The 4,716-nt window shown below is 40.8% G+C and overlaps 1 pseudogene; it reads right to left on the bottom strand.

Moving 5' to 3' along the window:
- Nucleotides 1-1,212: 1,212 nt before the first annotated feature.
- LOC140523664 (alpha-enolase-like) lies at nucleotides 1,213-2,450 on the bottom strand (annotated as a pseudogene).
- Nucleotides 2,451-4,716: the final 2,266 nt, after the last annotated feature.

The following is a 4,716-nucleotide window of genomic DNA, read 5'->3' as shown; positions in this document are numbered from 1 at the left end:
ATCTATTCTTCCCACTGCTGCCACAGTGATTTCTTAAAGCACGTGGCACTCCACTATGCAATAAATACTCTTAAGGATTAAATATAAACTTCTCTTTCACATTTAAATCTCTATTATCTGTCCCCTTCTGTCTTTCTAGTCCTCTTACATATAATTTCACCCCTCCCACTCACTCTACCATTCACCCATAATGACTTACTTGCTTCCCCTCTCCACCCATAATGTTCCATCTCCCATCTCTGGGTAGCTGTTGTCCTCCATGCCTAGACTGGTCTTTTTCTTCATGTTACCTCCTCAAATCCTTTACATTCTGCAAATCTCAGCTCATGGAGGAAACCTGTCCCAGTCTTCCCAGTGGCTAGAGTCTTACCCTCTAAAGTCATCTTGTATCTACTTTGTATGCATTTTGTACAGCACTGTTTATGTATATGTGGGTCCCCCCAATGAAATGTAAACTTCTTAAGAAAGAGGACTGATTTTTTTTCTTTTTTTTTCCTTTTTCACATCTTCAGTATCAAGTTCAGTGACTCATACATAGTAGATGATTCATAAAAACCTGATTGTTGTTTTATTTAGCCCATCTCCTTCAATGTACAGGTGAGAAAACTGATGTCCGATGAAAGTCAATGACTTTCCCAAGGTCAGACTGGGAGTAAGTTACAGAGCTATGACTAGAACCCAGGCCCACTAACTCCAAATCCAGCCTTCTTCCAGCTGCATCATAACTTCGGTCATTTTGGATCTGTGCTGCCAACAAGGCCTCCAGGTAAAGACATCTAAGAAAGCACTGGAGTTAACTTCATGAAGATAATTTTTTTCTTTTTTGGGTTACTGAATACTTTTATTCTGCACATAGAAGCCACTAAGGATTTGGCCTGTGGGCTTGTCGGGCTGCATCACAAGTATGTTGCTCCACACATCAACACTAGGGTTGGGAGTGAGAATAGGACAATCTATCCCAGTCACAAGAAGATAAAGGGTCTTTGGACAGAGAGATCAGGTAGTTTCCAGTATAAGACAGTTCTAACAAAGCAGTGAGAACATCACAGAAAAGTTGAAGGGAGAGGGAAGTTAAGCAGCAGAGGCCCCTGCCCCCAAAACAAGACTGGTCTAGTACTTGGTGCTGCCCATTCTTAGGACAGGAACAGACTATTATAGAAGTGACTGGCACCTGGAAGCTCTTAGGCCTCCTAGCCACAGAGTTTACTTGGCTTAAGGGTTTCTGAAGTTCCTTCCAACAAATTTAGCCTTGCTGCCCAGTTCTTCCTCAGTTCTGAGAAGTTGGTTATACTTGGCCAGATGCTCAGATCGTCAGGGGGTACCAGTCTTGATCTGCCCAGTACTGAGACCCCCCCCACCAGATCTGCAATGAAGGTATCTTCAGTCTCCCCAGAATCATGGGAAACCATTACTCCCCACCCATTGGCTTGGGTCAGCTTGCATGCTTGGAAAGATTCAGTCACGGAGCCAATCTGGTTCACTTTGAGTAGGAGGCAATTGCAGGCCTTCTCATTCACAGCTTTTTCAGTTCCCTTGGGATTGGTCACTGTGAGATCATCTCCTACCACCCAGATGCCGGAAGTAGTAGTGAAATTTTTCCAAGTTTCCCAATCATCCTGGTCAAAGGGATCTTCAATAGACAACACTGGATAATTCTTGATGAAGCTCTTGTAGAGGGCCCCAAGCTCAGAAGGGGAGATATATCTGCTGGAAGCATCAGGAGACTTGAAATCCAAGTCATATTTCCCAGATTGGAAGAATTCAGAGGCAGCAACATCCATGTCAATTACAACCTTATCAGTATAGCCAGCCTTATCAATAGCATTCTTTAACAGGTCCAGAGCTTCTTCATTCTCCAGGATGTTAGGAGCAAAGCTACCCTCATCCCCTATGTTGGTGGCATCCTGTCCATATTTCTGCTTACTCACATTCTTCAAGTTGTCATAGACCTCAGCTCCAATGTGGAGCTCCCAGCATGGGAGCCACCATTGATCACGTTGAAGGCTGGAATGAGCAGGATAACTTCATCATTGCCTGCAAGGTCAGCAATGTGACAGTACAGGGAGACACCTTTCTCAGCAGCTCCAGTCTTACAAACAGCCAGAGACACTCCCAAAATGGCATTTGCACCAAATTTAGATTTATTCTCAGTGCCATTCATCTCTATCATCAATTTGTCAATCTTCTCCTGCTCTACAACATTCAATTTCATGCTAATTAGGGTTGAGGCAATAGTTTCATTAATATGCTCAACGGTTTTTGAGATACCTTTTCCCATGTAGCTGGTCTTATCATTGTCTCAGAAGCTCCAGGGCTACATGGGTACCAGTAGAAGCACCACTGGGCATAGCAGCTCAGAACTGACCTTTTTCAGTGGATAGATCAACTTCAAGAGTAGGGTTTCCATGAGAGTTAAAGATCTCTCTTGCCTGGATCTTGTAAATAGACATGTTGAGTTTCTGGATGGGGCTTCCTCCGCTGAGCCCAGAGAACAGAGGCTGAGGGCTAAAGATAATTTTTAAAAACTGAAGGTCATGAGAACTCCAAGAGTTCTCAACACATAGAGAGAGGAGTGAAGAGAAACCAGGAGTAAAGACTTAAGGACACTCATGTTTAAGGAGAAAAAAAGGGATCGAGAAGCCAACAAGAGAGATAAATAAGGAGAGACAGTGTGATTAAAGTCAAGGGAGGAGAGAGTATTATTTAACAGAGGTGGTCACAGTATTAAATTATGATGAAAAGTCAAGGATAATGAAAAGAAAGAATAAATTTGGTATTTGTTGTGGCTTCTGTTGCTGTTGTTATTCAGACCTGTGATTTTATTGATAGAGAGAGCTCCCAAAGGAAGGTCATCCAAAGACATCCATCAAGAACATGCTTGGATTTTTCAGGGTTATATGGTATCAGAAGTAAGATTTGAGAACAAATCATTCTGACTCCTAGATGAGTCCTCAATCCACTCCATAATCTTTCTCTAAAATCTGGCACTGAAGGAGGTCATTAGCAATGTTGGAAATTGCTGTTTCATTTGGGTTGGGAGGGGTAGTTTGGAAGGGTTTGAAAAGGATTAGATGATGAGATAGTGGAGGTAACAAGTATGCACTAGTTTTGCTGGAGGTGTGGCCATTGAGGGGAGAGATAAGATAACAACTAGAGAAGACTGGAAGATCAAAGGGAAAATTTAAAACTAAGGAGAGAAAACTTGACCTCAGAGATAAGACATCAGCCTTTCTTCCTTCTATGCAGAGGTGAAAGACTATGAGTGTGGAATGTTTCCTATACTGTCAAAACATAGTTGATGAGCTTAGTTTTTCTGAATTTTTTATTTTTTCTCTTTCTCTTTTATTCTTTTTTTTTTTAAATGACATATGGCTCATTAGATAGGAAAGAGAAAAGGATATATTCAGAAATTAAGATTATTTTAAGATGTATCAGAACTTTTATAATTAAAAAGGGAAGGGGGAGCTAAGGAGTAGGAACCAGGAGATAGGGAAAGATTGTACATATGTGTAACAGGGGCATAATTTATGGAGGAAGATCAAGGAGGAAATGGAGAAGGAACTAACTAAGGGTGTGATTTGAGGCATTAATCTTAGCAAGAAATCTCTTCATCTGAGACAGGAAGAAAAGAGGACTGGATGAGTGATGACAATGAGAGCCTTAAAGACCTGCAGGATGGGAGTTGAAGGAGTTTTAGTAGAATGTCCTCAATCTTCTCAGTAAAGTAATAATATAATAATAATGAAAATTGTAATAGCAATGATGATAATGATAATAAAAGAAGAAACAACCGGCATTCACATAACACCTACTATGGACTAGTACTAAATACTTAAAGTAAGTCATCTCCTCTGTTAAGAGTGAGGGAGGAGGGAGTGGAATTGTAGGCTTGAAAAAAAAGTTTTGAAAAGCTGTTGAAGGGAATGATCTATTTTGCTTGTATACTGTATCCATCTATTCAATTATTTCCTCTCCTATTAGAATGTAAATCCAAAGAGCTTTTATTTATTTCTTTATTTTTTGCATCACCAAAATTTAGTACAATGCCTGACACCTAGTAGGTTCTCCATGAATATGTATACATCTATTGGATCTGTCAGAAATGAATAAAAAGGCTGTCGTGGTAGAGATGAGTCCATTTGAGATTAGACAGCATGAATTTACAGAATAATTAGTCAACATGGGACTCCTGAACTCTTTTCAACAGTGTTGGGACACTGGAGACAATCAGAGAAGGCAAGGGAGATGAACTGAATAGTGGAATATGGCATCGTGACAAACAAGGCTGGTTTGGAAATTTAGGACCTAGAATTAGATCTGCTCTGGGCAGTCATTGCCATTTCAAATCCTTCTAAGCAATTCTGACTTTAAACCCCATTCGACTTTATCACTCACTGAATGAAGGGAAGCAATAGAACCCAAGTTGCTGCTTGTGGCTTTGTTTTTCAGTCATGTCTGACTCTTTATGATCCCATTTGGGGTTTTCTTGGCAAAGAAAGAGGTTTTCTGTTCCTTCTCCAGCTCATTTCACAGATGAGGAACAGAGGCAAAAAGGCTTAAGTGACTTGCTCTGGCTCACACAGTTAGTAAGGGACTGAGTCTTTCTGATTCCAGGTCCAGCATTCTATCCATTGTAACACCTAGCTGCCCTGTAGAATCCATGTTAGCTTGTTTAAAGGCCTTAGGACATAGGGTCTACTACAATGGCTTCACAAT

Source organism: Notamacropus eugenii, chromosome 2 (assembly GCF_028372415.1).
Source record: "Notamacropus eugenii isolate mMacEug1 chromosome 2, mMacEug1.pri_v2, whole genome shotgun sequence".
Classification (NCBI taxonomy): Eukaryota; Metazoa; Chordata; class Mammalia; order Diprotodontia; family Macropodidae; genus Notamacropus; species Notamacropus eugenii.
Note: the sequence above shows the minus strand (reverse complement) of the source record. Positions and strands in the feature narration are given on the sequence as shown.